This window comes from Xyrauchen texanus, chromosome 50 (assembly GCF_025860055.1).
Source record: "Xyrauchen texanus isolate HMW12.3.18 chromosome 50, RBS_HiC_50CHRs, whole genome shotgun sequence".
Classification (NCBI taxonomy): domain Eukaryota; kingdom Metazoa; phylum Chordata; class Actinopteri; order Cypriniformes; family Catostomidae; genus Xyrauchen; species Xyrauchen texanus.
In genome coordinates this window covers 9468006-9492161 of record NC_068325.1, presented here as the reverse complement: position 1 = coordinate 9492161, position 24156 = coordinate 9468006, and positions in this window count along the sequence as shown.

The following is a 24156-nucleotide window of genomic DNA, read 5'->3' as shown; positions in this document are numbered from 1 at the left end:
ATTCGTACATACTGCACCTTTAAGCTTTAAAGTGATGCACTATCTACTGCTATTGTATCGAAAAGACATAGCAAGACATTCATAAAAACATAGTTTGATGAGAGTGAGTAAATCATTTTCATTAACAAGTAAAAGTGAGATTGTATAAATGTTACCTCTTTTGGTGAGTGGGTGGACTTAAGATACACAAAGGTTTGTAGACTCAGCATATGTCTTTGAGTGGGTTGTATAGTGGTGTGTGGAGTTTTGTGGTGTAAGATATGTACTTTGAGCCCTGTAAGCACTTCTGAATTTCCCTTTCTTCCATTGTAACCACACAAACAAACATACACACACACTTTCCCCCAATCTGGGCCCTTACACACCCACACACACCATTCTTCTGGAAAACTACCAATACATCCCACTGCACAATATAAACCTCAGCGTTTTGATTTAGATCCATATGAATCTCTGTAGACAACCTCCACTCAGTCCTGCCAGGTACTTTTCTTTGTCCACTCCACCCGCTCCTTCTTTCCTCTATCTATCTGCCTTTTTTCTGTCTCTTTCCTTCATTAGGGATTCATTCGTCTTCCATAAAGCTTGAGGGAATTTTAAATATCTGGCTGCCTACACTTCACACACACACTGCCTCCTTCTCTGTTCTTAACTTTGTAATACATTTTTCTCCCATGCTGAAAAGATAATTTTGGACCTACATGAATTTCCATCCTGGTGACAGCTGGTTATTGCTGGTCTAGCTTTTGGATATGCTGTGTTAGCTTAAAAAGCCTTTGAGGAACAACAACAACATGACCAAATTGGTGTTTAGCTGGTTTAGCTGGTCATTCAGCCTGACAAGAGCACAAAACCCAGACCAGCCTAAGACCAGCAAACCATCATTGAATGTTAGATGTTTATTTTTTCTGAAGGGACCAGCATAAAAAACAACATATACTGGCCTTTTCCACAGGGTTTCTTTCTTTTTCTCTAAAGCTCACATCATCGGTTCTACTTCCAAACCCCAAACCCATCTTCATCCATTAAGAGCACAGGGATAAAATAGGAATTTATGGAGAACATACAAAAGAATTTGACCTTGATTCAACCGTTTCATTCATTCATGTCCTTTCTCTCTGCCTGTCTCTCTCCACTACTCATGTTTAATTGGAAACATATCTGATTTTAACCTCTCCTCCTATAATCCCTCTTTTCTTCTTCCCTCACCAAAGTTGAAAGCAAATTCAACAATCTTTCAGATAATTATTTTAGAAATATCATGTCAAATGTATATAGTACCTCTGTTTTTAGAAAATGTTGTAATCTTTACTTAATATTATTGATTGTTATTACACAGAATATGTGATTTTGATCACGTATGGTCAATCGCAGCATTCTTCGGTCAAATATTTTTGTATAATTATCGCTGAATTGCATAATTAACCTCAGTCTAAATAGTAACATAATAAAATAATTTAAACTCTAATCAATAAAGTATTTTGTGACTATACATTACTTATTACCTTATTCACTAAAAAACTTCTCACAAACTTCATTGGTGTGGAGCGGAGGGGGGGGGGCGGGGCCGGGTCGGAATATCGCGGTCCCGGTCCCCAATTGGCCTGATGAGGCGCACGAGGGATAAAGGCGGCCGGTGACGATGGTTCGAGAGAGAGAGAGAATTACGGGCATGTCCGTCATGTGTGTTTATGTTTGTGCTTTTGGTTTAAGTTTCTCATTAAAATATCATTTATACTGACAAGCCGGTTCTCGCCTCATCCTTGCCCATCCTTTAACTGTTTTACATTGGTGCCGAAACCCGGGAGGGAGGAGGGATGCCCGTCGCAGAGTCCTCGACACTGTCGTCCACCCAGGGGAGCGCCGCTGTCATCTGCCGGGTGATGGAGTAGCCCGACCGCCCGGATTCAGGGTACGGCCGTCGTCCGCGGGGCAAGTGGGGACTTGATACCCCGACCGCCTGGAGCGAGGGAGCCACTGCTGGGGGCGGAGGAGTGCCCTGCCGTCCCCAGAGACGCGGAGGGATCGAGGGAAGACCGCCGTCCGCGAGGGGAGGAGGAAAAAACTCTCCGAACGCCCGGAGCGGTAGAGCCGCTGCCAGGGGCGGAGGAGTGTCCCCATTTGCCGCCAGAAAAGCGGAGGCGCATTCTACCCGCTGGGGGTCGACGGTTTCACTCCGGTTCGCCCCGGGTTGGAGCGGCTGTCATCCGCCTGAGTGTGGAGGAGTGTTCGAGGACCACGCAACGGTACATCAGAGAACCGGTGAGTGAGCTTTTTCTCTCTCTCCTCTCTCTCTCCCTTTCGCACCGTGTTGGCCTTTTCCCTCGCCTATTTTGTTGTTGTTTTTTTTTTCCCCTCCTGTCTCCTCCCAGGGCGAGGAAGGCGGGGATGACCACGCGGGACGCAAGATACACCCCGCCCCAGGGATAGGGGTGCCGGTGGCACCCCTGCCTGAGATAACGGCGGGAGGAGTGTGGAGCGGAGGGGGGCGGGGCCGGGTCGGAATATTGCGCGCCCGGTCCCCAATCGGCCCGATGAGACGCGCGAGGGATAAAGGCGGCCGGTGACGATGGTTCGAGAGAGAGAGAGAATTACGGGCATGTCCGTCATGTGTGTTTATGTTTGTGCTTTTGGTTTAAGTTTCTCATTAAAATATCATTTATGTTGACAAGCCGGTTCTCGCCTCCTCCTTGCCCATCCTTTAACTGTTTTACAATTGGTTTCCTTAATGTGTCAGATTTGAACTTGCAGAAGCTTAATCAAGATTTAGAGTCAGGACAGAAGAGAGAAATTTCCAGTGAATAATGACTTAAATAAATACATTTCAGTCGGTTCCTCGCACAAAGCTATCGTATGGTTTTAGAAGACATGGAATATAGTTCAGGATTCATATGGACTACTTTAATGGGACATTTTAGTCAATTTGGGAGATTGACAGCCAAAGTAACTTTCCACTCTCATTGTATGGAAAAGCGAATCATGGCCAGTCTGTTAAATGTATCTTTTTGTGTTCCACAGACAAATAAAAGTCTTATGGGTTTCAAGGGACATTAGGGTGAGATGGCAGAACATTTTTGGATGAACTATCTCTTTAATTATAATCTTTGTCATAGCTTAAGTGTAAGTGTAGTAATAGTGTGCTTGAGGCCCTGGTGGGAAGACAAGGAGAGTGAGAGATGGAGGGGGAGGAGGTGAGAGGAAGTAGGGGTGATGTCTCCCTTGACCATTTGCGGTTAAATATAGCTTCATCGTGAAGCTTTCATCCAGAAACTTTCTTTGTTTGTTTTGAGTTTGTTCTGTTTTGGGGTGGGGGAAAGAATGGGGGTTGGAGGGATCTTCCCACGGCCTAAGTGAGTGGGATGAGTAACTTAAGCAAGGGAAGTACAGAATGGGGAAGATGATACAGAATTGGACAAAAGTTCTAAACATGCCTACTAGGGGTGCAGCGGTACACAGAAGTCACAGTTCGGTACATACCTCAGTTTGTTCCACCAAGAAGCATTTAGTCCCCCCTGTGGTAGTTGGTACAGTACAGCCTCCTTTACTGTTTTAAGCACTATATACATAAGTATCAAATAGAATGCACTCTTGCATAGGTCATATTTTTTTGTAGGGCTGATAAAAACAAAAGGTATTTGATCACAATCAGCTTCAAAACTGAAAAGCATCTCTTTTGTTATAAAAGTACAAAATAAATAGCATCATGAAAAATAAAACTTGTGCATTAGGAGAAGGAGTGTTAAAATTTGTTCCACTTAATCTATATGTTGTTTGTGTATATGCCAATTGCCTGGGTAATGACTTTGGCCCTGTCTGCTTTCACATCTAGAGGCTGGTTAAAAGCTCCAGGGATAAGTTTTTGCACTCCTGTCATCTATTTCTGCCTAGATGGGTGATGTCATCTGAAATGTGTTAGCATGTTGGACATACTGTCTTACAATGCCAAAACACCGTCCTCGTCCTATCTACCACACGCTCTCCTCTGCTGCTGTAGTTCACTGGGAACCCGAAATATTCCCATACTGCTGATTTAAAATAAGCAGGCGGGTCTTCGAGCTCTTGAGTGTCATCTGAACTCGCCATTCTTTTTTTGGGTTGATGCATAGGTAGTCTCTTCTTCTGCTGCTCTTTTTCAAGTTGTGGTGGTTGGCAAACAGTGTTGCATTACCACACGTGCCCCCTTCTGGATTGGAGTATGGATTGCCTGTGACTGACACAGATGTATTCTTTGTTTGACTGCAAGCACAGAACCGTGACATCAGTATGGTTCGGGACGAACATTCTCATCTGAGAATGCTATTCTGAGATACGGGTTGGCACTGTTTTGGTGGAACGAGGGGGACCTACACAATATTAGGAAGGTGGTTTTAATGTTGTGGCTGATCGGTGTATGCTGGTATGACATTGGTCTATCTGGTGGACCAGCATGAACACTTATATTATCAATCTGGTCAATCAGCATGATCTGGGGGATGCTGGTTGACCAAGGAATTCTTGCTGATTAAGCTGGTAAAAAGCATGGTAGGAGCAACAGCATCCAATCCAACACAACAAATGCTGGTATCCAAAGTGGAAATAGCTGCAGGGGATTTTACCAAGATGGCCGCCTATTGGACTGACTTGCTTTATAAAGGATTTTGGTGATACACAGCACATTACCTTCCATACAACTCTAACTTTAACACTTAAAATGATTAAACCTCAAACATGAAGTAACATCCCTGCTGAAAAAAAAACAGCATGGTTGGCATCTTATTTTGTTTTGTGTGCTGGTCCCCCAGCTTGGGATGCTTGTGTTCCCACCAGGCTTCTTAATTGGCATTTACCAGCTTCACCAGAAAGACCATGATGGTCAACCAACTTCAACGTCTAGGCATTGCTGGTGAAAATTATGGCTATGCTGGTCCACCAGCTAGACCAGCACCAAACCTTTACTAACCAGCATTAACCAGCTCAGACCAACATGAGAATTGTAGCAGGGATGAACTTCTATACTCAACATTACAATGCTTTTTTGCTTGTTGAGGAGGTGTGCCCTGAGATACTTCGAGCGGAATGGATTTTTGGACTCCTATTACCCCTTTATGGTCCCAATCCCAACCACAATAAACAGAGACCAGAAAATGGGCAATTGGACAGAAAAAGCAAACTCTTTGAATGAAAGATGACTGATAATAGTACTCCAAGAGCAGTTGAGGAGCCGGTCAGAGTTTGTTACTGTTGGAGTCATCAATGGTATATTGGAGGACATTGGTAAGAGATGTGAGCCTTTAAATACAAATGTAACTGGTAAGAAAAGGTGCAGGATTGTTACAGATGCTGCCCAGGTATCCATCAGCACCGAGATCTCACCAGTGTATCTTTTCAGCAGCAGACATTGCACTCAAATACACTCTCACATACACCATAAACTTTTTTATTTCCTGTCCCTATCACTTACTCAAAGCACACAAATACTGTAAGTATGGTGGTGATGAAAGATATGATAAGGATGAGAAGAAACAGAGCTGATCACATTGGGAATTCTGCTGTTTTTTGGTCATCTGTATGGTAAATAACAGAAGAGATATGGTCAGGCACTCTTCTAGTAGCTGTGAGCTCTTTATTTCCTAGTCACCTAATAAAGTGTCTACACTGCGAGTGAGCAGAGCAACACTCAGCAACAAAACTTGATCATGCATTTGCAAAATACAGTAGATATAGCTTCGTCAATTTAATTTTTATCATGTCATGCGCTTGCTTGCAGTATTAACATGGTGTTAAGTCATCAGATTGACACATAACACATATTAATACACCTGTGCAGAAAAGGCCAGCTAAGACCTATATGAGTTTTCATGCTAGTTAGTGTTTTTTTGTTGTTGGTGTAGATTGTGGTTCAGTATAGCTGGGCAACCAGCATTATTTTTGTTTCTGAAGCTGCTTGACCAAGGACATCTTGCTGATTAGGCTGGTTAAGAAACAAAGGCTGGATGTCTGAAGCCTTCAAAATCCGAGCAGATGAAGGCATCTCAGTAGTCAGAAAGTGACGCAATTAGTGGATTTGGAAGTGCCTTGATCCCGTCCTACATTAATATACAGCCTCCAAAGACAGTATTTTCAAGTTATCAGATGCAGCCAGGATCTCTAGAATCTTTCAAGGAGCTCCACTGTTATGCAAACTAGATGTCAACCGATTCTGGATTTTGCAGAGGCTGATAACTAAGGTTGTGGAAAAGCCGAAAACCGATTAATCGGCCAGGAGTTTTTTTTTATAAAGTTTTTCTTTAATGTGACGGGCACATAGAGGCTACAAGAGTCCACATTTTATTAAATACCAGATTCAGTTCATTGTGCAACTCAAATCCCAATAATAACCTGAAAAATTATTATTTAGTGCATAATGCAGGACTTTAACCTCACACAATCAGATAAGGCAAACAAAATATGAACTCTTACAAACATCTACAATGAATTACAATATTACCACTATATGTCAATTTTGTCATATAACAGATATGACCAGTAATTCATCAACAGTAGATCAGCAATGGCTTGTCATAAATTTCAGGTAATCCAAGATTATTAAAACAGACAACCAATAATCAATAGTACAAAAAGTAGCTGTCAGCACAAATAAATTATTGGCAAATCCAATATATTGGTCGACCTCTATCAAAACGCTCTCTCCCTTTATTCCAACCATTTTTCTTTATTTTACATTTATTTAGTTTATCCATATACTCTTTGTGCTGTTTGAGTGACCAGATCAGCTGTAATGGGATGGTGAAATTACTATGTGCATGCATAAGTGTGTATGTGATTACAGACATATTGGACTTGGATCGTGTCATTCTGTAATGAAGCAATCTCACTCACTGCCAAATCCTCTGTACATCATCCATCATTTGGGTGTGCTCTGAGTGAAAGTGCCTGTGTAATCATTTACTTTAGTTTTGCAAAATGTCAGCTAATTTCAAGTCGGTATTCTCTGTGCGCACTTTAATGTGAAAATGCTGACTCGGATAAAAGCAGAGTAAATGAGAAAACCTCATACACATCAGATAGCAGATAGATTTCATATTCTAGGAAGATCACTCATCAGGATACGTTATCATTTCAATAGCTAGCTATAAACATGCCAACATTTTAACAAATTTTAACTTGCTCAGCAATATTCACATTCAGCATATTCAAAGTGTAGCTCCACCATGACAGTAGCTGGCCTGAAAATGGCCATCTGTAGTGCACCTGAAAATTATGCTGAACATACAATTTGGAATGCAACACTAAACAAAACTGAGTTTTCTTAACTAGAAGCATTTGGATATACATGTGTACAGCATGTTTTGGTTCAATTCAAAGTTGGATGTGAGATATTCATTGCCATGAATCTCCAACCATGAAGGCAATCCATTACACGATGCTTGGAAGATGGAGAACAAGGAAATAAGACTGCTACAATCTTGTTAGCTTAGCAGATGTTCAATTGTCAACAGAGACATCTACTAGCAAATTGCGGAGGATGAACTCTACAGGTTGTTCTACAGGTGTACGATTATCAAAAAAGATAGTATATTTTTAAGTATTTTACACATCTACTGTATGTATGCAAATGTTTGATAAACAAGTTTTGACATCGTTATTTTACTATCATGTTTTTAATTTTGCATGAACAATGGGATATTTACATAAAAAGTTTGGGCATGGAAATCAAAGTCTTATAGTACCGATATTTAACAGCACAAGGATGTGCAGTTCTATTTTCTTCAAACAAACTTAAGATACGTTTCAGTTAACTGAAGATAAGTTCAGTTCAGTGTGCTGTTCCGGTCTGATCCAAACTTGTTGGCACGGTTACAGTTTATTTTTCCATTGCGGCAAAATCAGGATTAGAATGCAGCAGGAAGAACCTGTCGTTAGTAGCCGCATAGCTGCGCTCCATTAAGCTCGGAAATTCAGAATTTCCAACGTCCTACTATAAGTGCAATGGAATGCTACTTGAAGTCAGACTTCCAACTTGGAAACCTGTGCGGAAACTTTAAACTCTGATGCACATGCATGTAATCACACAAACATGTCGGCACTTAAGGAGATGTACAAAGTTAGTGATAAACATTCACTTTTATTAAATAATATTGATCAATGAGTCAAAGTTCCTACATTGCATTATATGAAAGCTTGTTCAACAAATGATTGCAGAGACAGGTGTACAAAACGTCATGGTTACTGTTGTAACCTCCATTCCCTGAGGGAAGGAACGAGACATTGTGTCGAATGAAGTGACACAAGGGGTCTTCCTGGGACGCCAAACGTACCTCTGAACATGAGAAAAGGCCAATGTCAAGTTGGCAGACAGAATTTGCATGCCCCGCCCCGGACATACGGGTATAAAGGGAAGCGGGGCAGCTAGTGCCAGTCAGGATTTTGCACTGAGGAGCCGAAAATAAGGTACGGCCATTTACAGTAGTAGGTCTAGTGCTGTGGCAGGAGGGACACAATGTCTTGTTCCTTCCATCGTGAACTGCCGAGACAGGTGCAAGCAGGCTACTGCATGCTAGAAGCAACTGTGTCGGCTGCACGTAGCCCTCCCCAACGCCCCCAAAGAGGTGTCACATATAGACCTTAGGTTCCCCGCACCCCTGAGGGGGGGAACAGGCTCCCTAGCATGGGAGCAAGCCCGGCAGCCACGCCTTTTCTCTCACTATGTCTCTCACATAGGACGTGAAGTGGCTGGGGCTATCTTAACACTATGAAATGCGTCGGGGAAGGCGGTCTTTCCCGGTCCTATTCTGTCAGGGGGCAAAGACCCTGTCTGTAGCTACAGAAGCTATCCTTACATGCACTGTGAAATACCTCTAATTTTGAATTCTTCCACTTGCGCTCCATTTCTGAGCTTTTCTCTTGAGAGCATGAGTTTGATCATTGTACCATGGTGTGGAGCTTTTTTCTTGAATTGTATTTAATGGAAGGGGGTAACATTATAAAGAGTGCTAGAGAAGACTGTATTTATATTTTCTGTTATTGCATCAAGTTCTAATATTCTTTTTGGCTTACTGAGTATATGAGACAATTCTGGAAGATTATTAGTGTAGTTATCTTTAGTGGTCAAAAGAATAGTTCTACCTGAACGATAGCGTGGTGTAGATTGAGTAACATTAGCAGATCGCAGCAAACAATAGACGAAGTAATGATCTGAGATGTCTTTGCTCTGTGGTAGAATTTCTATAGTATCAACATCAACCCCATATGACAGAATTAAATCTAGCATATGATTATGGCGATGAGTTGGTCCTGTCACATTTTGTCCGACTCCAAGAGAGTTGAGAATATCGATAATTGCTAATCCCAATGTGTCATTTTCATTATCTGTGTGAATTTTGATGTCACCAACAATTAAAGCTCTATCTACATTAACTACTAGATTTTATAGAATATTTTTAAATTGGATTTGAAGTGCACACATGTATACAACAGAGGAACGAATGTAATGTGAGGGTTAGGTCATTTCAAACAGCAATCCAGCGCTGGACAGAAGCAATTATTTAAAGTTAAAAAGTTTTAATTATCGATTTGTTTCTTACACCAACCTGTCGCTTTGTTTCAGACCACAGTAACCGATCATCTCGAGTCCTGTGGATTTCTTTAATGCTGCCTAAATATGCCTTTTGGACCGTCAAATTGCAAGCAGCCTGATGACACCTGTTTACTTGCAAAAAGAGCTGGAATGTTCTTACATACACATCTAGGATGGCTTAAAGGTAAATAAATCACAAGAGAATTTTAATCTTTGGGTAAACTATGCCTTTAAGTTGCTGTAGTGTACTGTTTCAATCTTAAACTGAGGCATAATATAAGGTTAGATGAAACAACATTACCACTCAGGGCTGTTTCTGAGAATACGGGGGCCCTAAACGAAATCCTACTTGGATTGTCATATATGAGCAGTAATCCATCAACAGTAGATCACCAGCAATCGCTTGTCATAAATGTCTGCTTAAGTATACAGTGAACTAAACCAGAAATTCACAGTTAAGTCAAAATAAAAAAAATAAATACAAATTGATTGTGTTTACATCTGGAGAAACACAAGACGTATTTTATTAGCATTGTTTGCGCATCTGCAATACGTCTGTAAGACGTTTCCTCTCGGATGTCAATAATACATTCAGCAGATTCCTTTGAGATGTTTATGATTTAGAATTTGTAAATCTGATCTTTTTAAGATGTTTAGCAGATGTTAATTAAATTGTGATGCTTTCCAGATGAAAAGATTTAAAACAGACATCTTGTAGTGCTATTTGGGCACTGTTCTCACTGTTGTCAGAAACGTGTGGCCCAATGGTGGAAAAGTGTTTATAAATCTGTTAAAAACACCAACGAGATAACGATGGTTAACTCACAACACTTCACTCTGCAAGCATCCACGATCTGCAAACACTTTCTCAATTACTCTGGCAAAATCCTTATCAGTTTTTCACAGACCAATAAAAGTCAGAATGTACAAAGGTATAAGGTGTCAGCAAATAAAAAAATGTTTAAACAAAAGCACCATAAAAGCAATGATGACCTAGGTAAATATCCAGGCCAGTCACATACTGTCTTTTTACAGCATCGGTAAGAGGAAGAACCATTGTGTATTCACAAACAAGACCTTCTGTAAATTTGCTGACATGTCTATGATGCTACATTTTAACTCGGAGGAAGAGTCCTCATTTTGTCCTGGGAAAAGCTAACTTTGATTCATGCAAGTCCATGCTGAACACCTTGTCTAATGCCAAATATGAGAATGGATGGTGAAGGTACAGTTAATAGGACTTGATTGTGCAGCCCTCCTCACAGTCACGTAATATTTGGTAATAAAATAATTGAGGTCTGACAGACACAAACACAACCATGAAGAAAAGAGCGGTGGAAATTTGTATTTTTATTGTTATAGATTGAGTGATATACAGTATCTCCCCTTAAGGCTGCAATTACTTTTATAAGAGTAGTTATTGCCAAAATTACACACCTAACTGAACAAAATGTGTATGTACATAGGTTATGTGCACACACTTTACAATATCTATCTTGTTTTATAATGACCCTTGACTAACAATAAGGTCTTCAGAACTGAATTCTCTACAGCTCATCTCAGGATCATGTGGGCCACTGCTCATGTGCACTTAAAAGAATATTATGTTGTTCCTCACCTGTATCGCAGCAGTTCCAAGGTAAAAGGTCAACTTTGTGGCACCTAAAACAATATACATTTTCTGCCTAACAGATTTGAACAAGGTTACCCTTACAAAAAAGAGTTCTGGCAAACTAGTGGCAAACTTGCCACAAATTTGTAATATTATACTCACATGCAACTGAGCTTGTGATTCACTGCAAATGTTTGCCAGTAGTTTGCAGCTGTTCTCTGGAAGTGGTGAACCAGCAGCAAACCTTTGGCAACAATGGAGAATTTGCCACAAGTTTGCCAAAAAGCAAATTTGCACGTGAAAAATATCAGTAGCGAACTTGTGGCAAGTTTGCGGTAAATTTGCCATGAACTCTCGATTTTTGTACGAGTAATGCTCTATCGAGTTTTAAATCAAAACTTGCCTCTCTACCCCTAAACTTTAAACCTAAACCTAACCGATGCTTTCATAAAATTCTGGGACATCTACTTTTTTTAAAAACCCTATAGGCTGACCGTGCACCAAGAGCTATAGACCTACAGTCTTGCTAATGGTTAGCTAAACAGCTAATGATTAACATAAGTCTGACTAATTGGCTTTTAAATTGTCTAAAAGTCCTCTGTATTATGACTAAAAGAAACACAAACCATAAACAGAAATATTGTAGCTGATTTAGATTTGTTTCAACAATAATTATACAACTTAAGTCATCACTGCATCAATGCTAAAATTAACAAATATGAGCTGAATAGCAAATATTAGTCTTCTGAAGCGATCCAATCGGATTTGAGTGAGAACAGACCACAATTTCACTTTTTCACTGTACATCTTGATATTTCATTCTCTAGGCACAATCATGATTTCAAGCTTGATTACACCTCCTAGTGCTTGGAAATGTAATCAAGCTTGAAATCATGATCGCCAAGGAGACTGCCTATTTTGGTCTGTTCTCACGCAAAAACCGAATGGATCGTTTCAGAAGACATTGATTAAATCTCAGTGTAAAGAGATTAATGGAAAGGAGGAGGCGAGAACCGGCTTGACAATATAAATAATAGTTTAATATAAAACTGAAACAAAAAGACTAACACACAATTGTGTTGGACAGCTGTCTGTAAATCTCTCTCTCTCTGTCCCATTGCAGTCTCCAGTCGGCCTTTATCCCTCTCTGAGGCTCGATTAGCCTGATTATGGGATGGGTGTGTCGAATCATGACCCGGCCCCGCCCTCCGCCCTGCCACACACTGGATGTGTTTTCTGGAGCTTCAAAGTTTTGGTCACCATTCACTTGCATTGTGAAACCTACATTTTTGGGTGAACTATTCCTTTAAATGTCAGACATACTCCATGGCACCATTTTTCAGCAAATAGAGGTTACATTCCTTCACCTCTTCTCCAATCCAAGGCACTTGAACGTCTTTCTATGCACATTCCTCTCTCCTCTCCACTGTTTTACTACATTAATCGACAAGTTGGCTGTGCGACCCAGCACAATTCATTTTGAAATCCAAAATAAGCCAGAAGAAGTTTCTGGAATGCCTCCCAAAACAACAGAACACGTTCATTTCAGTGTTCCAGTTAGACTGCGTATGGCTGGATTCGCTGAGCGAGTGCATGCACTTATGAATGCGCGTGCATGTATGCTTTAACACTTTTCATAAAGGATGTATAGATATGTTAACAGTAGTTAACTCAGTCAGTCACCATTCACTTTCATGGGATGGAGAAAATCAATGAATGGTGAGGACTAAGGCTGTAATTCTGCTTTACATCTCCTTTTGTATTCCAAGGAGGAAGGAACAATGGCCACATCCACACAAATCCATTTCGAAGTTTGAATGTTTTCAGTTTCCTAACATCATCGTTTTTCAAAGTATGTGGTTATGAAGAGGATTTTCGAACTTATCTGTCTAGTGTGTAAATTAGGACAAAATAATGTAACATTTACTCATTTTTATGTATGAAATTTTCTTCAGACATTATTCCAAAAACTTAATATAAAAAGCATAGGTTACAGCAGGCACCCTCCCACTGGACTCTTCCAGAGTCAAAGCTAACAGCGCACAGTGCAGCTGTTTCAACAGAACTGAAAAATGAACCCCTGTGACTCCAGGCATTCACTCTCTCCCTTTGTCCAGCTTTCTTTCCCCAATCTGTTCTTATATGATCTCACACCTTATGCTGTTCTGAAAGTGTCCAGCTGTAAATGTAATGTAAAGTTCCAGCTCATTAACAATATGAGGCAATGAGGTGAGACAGACAGGAACGAAATAACAAAGAGTGAATGTGGCTCTATTTCGAAACCTAGTGAGCTGCCTAGCTAGTTAACATCTATAGAGGACAGCCTGATCTCATCAAAATTAAGTGACTGTGGCAACATTTCTTAAAAATTATATTACGTGGTTCTGTACACGCATAGCAGCATTTCTGAGGACAAATGCCCACACTGTGGCTCTAAATTTGAGTTAAATATTCTCCCAAATGGATGAGGTTTTTAAGGATCTGAGGTTTTATGCTCTATCAAGTTTTAAATTAACAAAACATACCTTAAGCCTAATCGATAGTGTTATAAAAAAACAAAAGTGAGCTAAAAATGCAATTGCTGAACCTTGTCATTTGGTGGTCGACTCGCGTGCTCTTGACTCATACCCGGGTCTTTTTTATCACAAGTGCAACGCTTCATCAGTTGAGCTACCACACACTTAGATCACACTGGAACAGGCTTGTAAACCTCATTGGTTATGTCATGCAAACGTTAAAATGTAACGCCTTCAAGTCATGTGCTACAGTAAAAGTGTTTGGATGTTATAAGATAGTACTTAGCACCTATCAAAGCCTTGTATGCTTACCTGGCACCCACTGAACCTCCACTTTCAACCTGGTCTCTAGTGTTCATTACTGGTGAAATTAACACAAGAGGCACTGGCTTTAATGAACGTTTACACAAATAACGGGTAAAACGGTGGATAATCAGTTCATAAACTCTTTTTTCATCCACCGTTTTACCCGTTATTTGTGTAAAAGTTCATTAAAGCCAGCACCTCTTGTGTTAATTTCACCAGTAATGAACACTAGAGACCAGGTTGAAAGTGGAGGTTCAATGGGTGCCAGGCACGCTGTAACGGTTACCCTGTCTTGTCCCTCTGTTGCCCTTTGTTTGTAATTTTGTCACTTTTGGTATTCCTTAGTTTTCACTTTCGTCACCCTTGTACCTCCATAGTCTTGTGTTCACTGTTCATTGTTTTCACCTGCCCTTGTTAATTTGCCTTTGGTTTCTGTTAATCACATTGTTATCTTGTTTGAGTTCTGTTCTTTCATTGGTCCCTTTTTCCCTGTCTGTGTATTTATACCCTGTGTCTTTGTTCAGTCTTCGTCGATCGTTGTTTGATGTTAACCCGGTGTATCTTTCCCTCCCGAGTTCCCTGTTCGTGTCTACCTTGGTCAGCTTACTCAGTTTATGTTTCATTTCCCCATCGTGGGTTGTTACTTTGTGTTTTCTTATTCTAATAAAGTTCAAACTGTGTTTGGATCCTCATTTCCTCGTCTGCCTCGTTACTCAGCATAACAGAACGATCGACCAACTATGGATCCAGCAGTTATACGGGCCAACTGCCGGTTGCTCAACCTCAAACAAGAGGGCCGCCCTGTTGAAGACCACATCAGCGACTTCCTCGCGCTGGCGAAATTCACAGACTTCCCGGACTCAGCCCTGGTGGTCTTCTTCAGGGACATTTTACACGGTTCGCTCAGGGAGCGTTTGCCGCCGGCAACGCTTGGTTGGACTCTCCATGACTTCCTGGAGGCGACCTTACTGGTCTGCGGCTCACCCTACACCGTGGTCTTCGCCGAGGAGGATTCCACCTCTCCTCCCACTGTGGTGACTCCCCAGTCGTCCTTGGCGCTTCCTGTCGCGCCAGCCCCACCTGTCAGCGAGCCCGTCCCCACGCCAGTCGCCTTCCATGAGCCAGCGCGGCCCACTGCGTCTGCTCGGAGGAGGGAGAGAAGACGGGCTTCCACCTCCCGGCCCGCGCCAGCCCTGGTCTGCGAGCCAGAGCCCACGCATGTCACGGTGAGCGAGCTAAAGCCCACGCATGTCACTGTGAGCGAGCCTGAGCCCTCGACCGTCCCCGAGCCAGTGCCGTTAGCCTCAGACGTCAGTGAGCCAGCGCCTGTAGCCTCGACCGTCCCTGAGCCAGCGCCTGTAGCCTCGACCGTCCCTGAGCCAGCGCCTGTAGCCTCGACCGTCCCTGAGCCAGCGCCTGTAGCCTCGACCGTCCCTGAGCCAGCGCCTGTAGCCTCGACCGTCCCTGAGCCAGCGCCTGTAGCCTCGACCGTCCCTGAGCCAGCGCCTGTAGCCTCGACCGTCCCTGAGCCAGCGCCAGTAGCCAGGTCCGTCCAAGAGCCAGCACCTCTCGAGCCTTCCAGGGCTCCTCCTCCCGAGTCTTCCAGGGCTCCGCCTCCCAAGTCTCTCGAGTCTTCTAGGGCTCCTCCTCCCGAGCTTTCCAGAGCTCCGCCTTCTGAGCTTTCCAGAGCTCCGCCTTCTGAGCTTTCCAGAGCTCCGCCTTCTGAGCTTTCCAGAGCTCCGCCTCCTGGGCTTTCCAGAGCTCCGCCTTCCGAGCTTCCTGAGCTTTCCAGAGCCCCGCCTCCCGAGCTTTCCAGAGCTCCGCCCTCTGAGCTTCCCAGAGCTCCACCTCTCAAGCCTCTCGAGCCTTCCAGGGCTCCGCCTCTCGAGCCTACCAGGGCTCCGCCCCTCAAGCCTCTCGAGCCTCCCAGAGCTCCGCCTCTCAACCCTCTCAAGCCTTCCAGGGCTCCGCCCCTCAACCCTCTCGAGCCTACCAGGGCTCCGCCCCTCAAGCCCCTCGAGTCTTCCAGGGCTCCGCCTCTCGAGTCTTCCAGGGCTCCGCCCCTCAAGTCTCTCGAGTCTTCCAGGACTCCGTCTCTCAAGCCTCCCAAGCTTTCCAGAGCTCCGCCCCCTGAGCTTCCAAGAGCTCCGCCTCTCAAGCCTTCCAGGGCTCCGCCCCTGAAGCCTCTCGAGCCTGCCAGGGCACCGCCCCTCAAGCCTCTCGAGCCTGCCAGGGCTCCGCCCCTCAAGCCTCTCGAGCCTTCCAGGGCTCCGCCTCCTGAACCTCTCGAGCCTTCCAGGGCTGCGCCTCTTGAGCCTTCCAGGGCTCCGCCCCCGAGCCTCCTACGGCTCCGCCCCCAGAGCCTCTTGAGCCTCCTAAGGCTCCGCCCCCAGAGCCTCTCGAGCCTCCTGCAGCTCCGCCTACGGGGCCTCCTGCGGCTCCACCCCCAGAGCCTCCTACGGCTCCGCCTCCAGAGCCTCCTATTGCTCCGCCTCTCGATCCACTCAAGCCTTTGACGGCTCCGCCCCCAGAGCCTCTTGAGCCTCCTACGGCTCCGCCTCTCGAGCCACTCAAGCCTTCGACGGCTCCGCCCTCAGAGCCTCCCAAGCCTCCTATGGCTCCGCCTCCCGAGACTCCTCCGGCTTCGCCTCTCGAGCCACTCAAGCCTTCGACGGCACCGCCTCCCGAGCCTCCTGCGGCTCCGCCGCTCGAGCCACTCAAGCCTTCGACGGCTCCGCCCTCAGAGCCTCCTATGGCTCCGCCTCCCGAGCCTCCTCCGGCACCGCCTCTCAAGCCACTCAAGCCTTCGACGGCTCCACCCTCAGAGCCTCCTACGTCTCTGCCCCCAGAGACTCCAGAGTCTTCCTGGTCTCTGCTCCTAGAGCCTCCCACGGCGCCGCCTACCCCGGCTCCGCCTCCTGAGCCTCCTTCGGTTCCACCTCCTGAGCCTCCCTCAGCTCCGCCTTCTGGGCCTTCTGAGCCATCACCTCCCTTGGCTCCGCCTCAGAGGTCCTCCTTGGCTCCGCCTCACGCGGCTCCGCCGGCCCCCCCTGTGGCCACTCCATCTCCTAGGCCACCAAAATCGGCCTCTGTCCTGTGGTCATCACCCAGGTCCCCTGAACCGGCCCTTGGCCCACGACCACCTCCCAGGCCACCAAAGCCGGCCTCTATCCTGTGGCCTCCTCCCAGGCCTCCTGACCCGGTCCCTGTCTTGTGGCCTCCTCCCAGGGCTTCTGACTCTGTTCCCGTCCTGTGGCCTCTTCCCAGGCCCCCTGACCCAGTCCCGTGGCCTCTTCCCAGGCCCCCTGATCCAGTCCCTGTCCTGTGGCCTCCACCCAGGCCTCCTGACCCTGTTCCCGTCCTGAGTCCTCCCTCCTGACCCAGTGGCCTCCTCCCAGGTTCCCCAAACCTGTCCTTGCCCGGTGGCCAGCTCCCAGACCATCAAAACCTGTCCCTGCCCGGTCGATACCTCCCTGGCCCCCTAACCCTCATCTCCACTTGTGCCCCCGTGGACTGTCTCACCTTCATTCGTGCCCTTGTGGACTGTCTCATTTCCCCCCCGGACTTCCTATCTGCCCCTGGCACCTCCCGGACCTGCCTGTCTTGCCCTCTGTGCCCCCCGGACTTCCTGCCTGCCCAGTGTGCCCCCCTGGTCTGCCTGTCTGCCCATGTGCCCACTTGTACTGTCTGTTTGCCCCTGGTGCCCTCATGTTGTTCTTGTGGATTTTTGTCTTTTGTTGTGTGTTATTAAGGATCGTCTGGTATCCGATCCTTAAGGGGGGCTATGTAACGGTTACCCTGTCTTGTCCCTCTGTTGCCCTTTGTTTTGTAATTTTGTCACTTTTGGTATTCCTTAGTTTTCACTTTCGTCACCCTTGTACCTCCATAGTCTTGTGTTCACTGTTCATTGTTTTCACCTGCCCTTGTTAATTTGCCTTTGGTTTCTGTTAATCACATTGTTATCTTGTTTGAGTTCTGTTCTTTCATTGGTCCCTTTTTCCCTGTCTGTGTATTTATACCCTGTGTCTTTGTTCAGTCTTCGTCGATCGTTGTTTGATGTTAACCCGGTGTATCTTTCCCTCCCGAGTTCCCTGTTCGTGTCTACCTTGATCAGCTTACTCAGTTTATGTTTCATTTCCCCATCGTGGGTTGTTACTTTGTGTTTTCTTATTCTAATAAAGTTCAAACTGCGTTTGGATCCTCATTTTCTCGTCTGCCTCGTTACTCAGCATAACACACGCATACAAGGCTTTGGAATAAACTCTATAATATTTAGTTATACTTTCTGGAAAAAATTGTTTTAGATCAATTATTATGTCATACACAATTTCAGAATGCTTTCCATTAGATATAGGCTTTATCTCATTTCTGGAGCTTGCACTCATCAACCGATAAGGTAAACTCGACATTACTGCCTATGAAGGCAGTTCACTAGGTTTGGTTCAAAGCTTGTGTGTTTGATTAGTTTAAAACAAGATAGAGTCATTAATTCAGCTCTTTTCCCTGCACAAGTAATTGGGTTGCAATCAGCCCTCTCTTCTCTGAGTCTTTTCTCATGTTTTATCCCTCTAGGGAAAAATCTCTTCAACCCTCTTTTTCGAACACTTCTCTGAAGTTTTATTCACAAATCAAAACACAGAGAGAAGACGATAAATCAGGCTGAGATTCAGCATAGATTTCCACATAGTTCCATGTAGACCAGGAACATCCAACCCTCTGATACAAAATTTTTACAAAATGTTTTTCATTTAGATCTGCTTTAGATCTCTTTTTCATATACACACACTCTTAGAAGAAAAGGTTCCATGTAGAACCTAAAAGGGTTCAATTGTTCGCTTCCCCAAAAAGGTTTTACCATATATAGAAACTTTTTTAAGGGTTCTATCAAAAGAACCCTAAATGGTTCTTTGAGCCAAGGGAAAAGGTTCTACCTTTTAGGAGGTCCCAACATGGAATAATAACATTTGGTTTTTGTTTCATTTTAAATGTATTTATTTATTTACTTTTTTTTTATTACCAGAAGATTGTTTTAATGGATATGTGAATTAATTAGTTCAAATAGACACTAAGAAAGTGAAATAACCTTATAAAACACATTTAAATATTATTTAGTAAAGCATTTTAATAGTTTGTTTACAACAACACAATTCATAATGCAATAGTTATAACAACTGACTTAATAAATCCACAAGTTTGTAGCCTAATAATAAACCAAAATTCTAAAAGTAGTAATATTAATATTATATATCATTTTCATCAGCCATAAGTTACAATTATAACCATAAGATTAATGAGTAAGTACAAAACTAAGTGAAAAATATATAAATCAAAACAAATAGCTTATAAAAAACTGTTAAACAATTTTAGCATTGTTATAATGAAACACAATATTGAGGTCTTTTGGGTTCAACAAATTTCTCTTCACTTCAGCTATCTCCATGTCATCAGTTTGATGTCAATTATCTGCACTCTCTGAGGGGTCTTGACACCATATGAAAGATTAGGTTGAGGATGGATGTGCTGATCCCTGTAAGTAAGAGAATATCTGTATGAAGAAATAAGTAATCACTTTAAGTAAAGTTATACCTTTTATGACATTGTTTATGTCATTGTTTTGAAGTCAAATGTCCCACATGACCCCCCCCCACTCCAACCCTAATATTGTTTCAAACCAGAGATGTTAGACAGCCTCAGGTACCATTCAATTTCATTGAATCTTTTTTCCTATAAACTGAAGAAACAAAGATACAGGCGTTTGGATTGGAACAACATGAGATTTTTGAGTGAACACATTTTTGGGTGTTCCCTTTTTGAAATTGAAGAAGAAATCTTGGATAGAGCTCGAAGAAACACAAGTTATGAGGGATGTTTGGCCTGACTGAACAAGAGAGTTTAAATAGCTTGGCTGTAGAACACCTATAATTTAAGTTATAATTAACAGTAACCCTAAAAAGTTATACTGTTACAAAACTTTTGTCATAAAAACAAATCATCATCAATCGTTGCAATTGACTCTTGGATTTCCTTATTTTCAGATTCCAAAACAGCAGCTCAAGGGAATAATAGCCTGCTAATGTGAGAGGTTTGGACTCTGATGTTTGGATTGTTGGAGTTGACTGTTAGGTCTCCTAGTTAGTTGTTTACAGCACTTAGATGCAGAACACACACCCTCACACAAACTTGAATGACTGAAAATAGCAGCACTGTCCATTATAGAACATATACTGAAATAACTTTGGGCCATTTAAAGGGATAGTTCACCGAAAATGAAAATCCTCTCATCATTTAGTCACCCTTATGATATTCCAGATGTGTATGACATTCTTTCTTCTAATGGACAGAAACAAAGACTTTTAGACAAATATTTCAGCTCTGTAGGTCCATATGTGGCAGAGCAGAACTGCGCACTGCCCCTTTAAGGGGGATCCACCCCCATCAACTAAAATGGCTGCTCGTTAGATTACCAGGTGTCAACAATAAAGGCAACAATAAAGTTAACAGGGAATAGGTGTTCACGGTAACAACAGATTTGAGACTGGGGTCAGGTGATGTTGAGGTGTGCCAAGCTTAGTAAGGAGAAAGAAAGTTTGTTTTTGTGTACGGTGATGTGGATTAGGAATGCTATCAGAGAAGAGAGGAAGAAACCACAAGGGGACTATTCTGACAGTGCTTATCACCAGAGAGTGAGGCCTGGATTTTTTCATAGCCGTTGATTGCACTTCTTGACTGAAAGTGTAGTGGCATGAGTTCAGAGGATCTTCAGTCGCTAAAGAGCTCCATGGTCAAGGTGTGACGTTAAATTTAAGGTCTATAGTGGGAGCGCCAGGTGATTCCTTGATTCTTCTGCCCTACATTTATTCCCTTGTGTTGGACTCTTGCTCTGCATCCTGCATCATTGCCCACAGTCACCAAATGGGTACGTGCAAACTCTCCGTGAACCAGCGTGCACATCCACAAACTTTCCTGCCTTAACTCTCTCTCATACATTTACACGCACATGCGCACACGACTTTTAGAAAAATAATTATTGTTGGATGTTTTGTTCTGTTGGGATTTATGTATTTGATTATTGCTGGTATTTTGTTTGTGAGTCTTTGACTCCTTGCCTTTTGTTTACTGTTTTCTTTATGATATTTGAATAATACACTTATGCTTTGAAATTTGATACTCTTATTTTGTGATTCTTTTATTGCATGTAATTGGTGGCTTTTAGAGCTATCTGGGATGAAGTATCCATGTTGATGGGCCTAAACCTGTCTGGCACCTGAATTTTGACTTCAAATTATTAATTTACATTTAGTACAGGGGCCACCACCGTTCCACATACAATGCAAGTGAATGGAGGCCAGAACTTTGAAGCTCTAAATATTACATAAAGGCTACATAAAATGTTACATTTTGACTTTTTATATGTATTTTTATTAATTTTTTTGCCAGCAGGTGGTGGCAAAATATTTTTTGTGTGTAATTTGAGCCAGTTAGGTGACGTGAAGTGAATCCACATCAGCCAGTGTTTACATACAACAGCACTCCGTGATTGCTCGCATTAGCCTACTGCTACAATACCAAAGCTAGGAAATAGCTTTAAATGGCTTTAAATGAACAACTTCAACATCATGGCTCATCACAGCTGAGAGACACAACGGAATGATTAATTACAGAACTCAATGCTGTTACTACTTACCGGAGTTTCCACATTGGAGTGGACACACTGTTTAAAATGGAGGACATTTTGGTGTCTATAGTGAAAGACTCTTGCGCACCGGCTTCCGCAAAATAGGGAGAAATACCCCCGCTTGGACGGCTACTTTCCCACTGAGAAAGATGATCTCCAGAAAGCTGACATCATCTTTGGTGTGGCAACAGGTGATTGCACTCACTCACACACACACACACCCATCCATCCTTGTTTATCAAAAACTTGTTAGAAACCACACAAGCTGTGATACTATTTCTGAAGTGACATTTTTGAATTACGAATGCTTGAACGCATCATTTGGTTTGAACCAGCAACAGCAGATTCTGATCTGTTGCATAAGAAAGTAGTTCCATGCACAAATGTGTTTTTATGACCGTTCTCAATTTTTCCACACTTTTTTTATTTACTTGTTCATTGAACTGTTGTATATAAGCAATATCACACTCGCTATCGTGCTATATGGCCCAAAATCAGCACTGTTGTGATTCCCTGCGGCCGAATAACAGCAGTGCTGATGTAGGACCATATCGCACTCTTGCTCCTGTGATATTGCTTTAATATAAACCGCATCTGTGAAACACCAAACATCATTTTAAGGCAAAATACATGCTCCTGAGACAAAAGTTACCCCTGGAAGATAGCTGTCTATGTAGTCCGTAAACATCAAGGCAGTTTACTGGTTTTTGGAACGCAGCTATCTAGAAACAACATCTTGGATCATTGAACACATGTATTGATTGCACAATGCTTGAGACACTCTGATATAAAATAAGGTTCAGAACCAAATAGGTTTAACGAGAGATCAGTTAAGGATCACTGTATTGTAAGTTAACAGTCTTGGTCTGAGAACCTTCAGTTTAATGTCAGGTCAAAATGGCCTATCTGTCTCCTGTGGCCATATTTTACAAGTCTTCTCCAGCCTTAAGTGGAACCCTGGAGCCTTGTTTCCCACAGGGAGCATGACCCCTAAGAACTCGTCACATTGGGAATTCAACACTGCACTGGTTCCCCTGCACGACAGGGTCAGGGCTCAAGGGCAGCCTGGCTGAGAAGAACATCACGGAGTTGTCTATGCCTAAAAGTTGCTTCTGTTGCTTGTACAAAAATTAAACTATCATGAAATCTCTCCTTGAAATAAGGTGTTATCAGCAATGATCAGTCTTCAGTCTGTAAAAAACTAGGAAGAACATTTTTCTAACATTCTTGGAGTTTTCACAACTCCCCTCTGAGATTGATGCCCATAAATCTGACAAACCCCACACACAGTCACCAAATATAAAGTTCATGTTTGGAGGCTCCAGACAGGAGGGCAGCCATGAGAGTTGAGAGCGAGAGATTGGGTTCACACAAGCTCCAGTGATTTAGAGATCTGTCACCTTGCACTGGAAACTAACCAGGCAAGACAAAGCCAAACTACTTTTACACTTGGGATAATTATGGGCCTGATTCTGTGTAGTGTCGTTTTATCCTAATTACATGTTTAAAAAGCACAAAAGGAACTGTTTGTCAAATGCCCATTGTAGTAAAGGCCCTTCAAGAATAGAAATAGTGTGACCAATTTTATTGCTTTATATGTAGCACAAGTTTATGATCATGTTGTTCCAGAACATAATGGCAATATTGGACAAACAACAAAACAATTGAGTAGCGAGCCAAAATGGTAAATGAGATACTTTTTTTTTTTTTTAGCAGTCTGATCATTGGTTGCTGAATGAATTTTTAGCCTCCTGCTGGTGTCAATTTAAAGGTATAGTTTACCCCAAAATGAAATACTGTGTAACTTCTCTTTTTGTGTTCCATGGGAGAAAAGAAACCCATACTAGTTTGGAACACATTTGGTGAGTAAATCTGTTTTTATATTTCTGGGTGAACTATTACATTAAGAATGGTCTTTTCCCCTTCAGGCGTATTGCTAAAGAAGTGACTTCTGGTGAACTTCTGTGATGGTTCTGCACATGGCTAAAGGCTTTTCTAATTTAAATGGCTGTAATTAAGACACGGCTGGGACTGGACCAAACCCTCTAGATGCAGGTGTTATGACTGTCCCCAATCCAGACAGTCTGGACTATCTATTCATCTAGTGTGGGTTTTATTTGCAAAATCAATGGGGAAATTATCAGATGTTGATAATGAACAACATTAAAAATGCCGCACCCCAAGATCAAGATCTATCTTTTCCCACCTTTCTTTCTCACAGGAGCTGCACATTACTTAGAGGTCCCAGGTACAAGACATAAAAACAAAAGCCATGATCTATATTTTTCACAAATCATCAGCACTCACTAAATAAAACAATAATATTAAATATATTTCTGTGGAATCACTTGCTCTCCTTCCTGAAAAGACTGTTAACTACACTATGGAGGACAAAAAAATGCTATTGACCCATGGGCATCTCAGTTTTTAATCAGCCCTAGACAAGATAAACAAATGAAACTATCCTTGCTTTACTCTCATCTATACATTC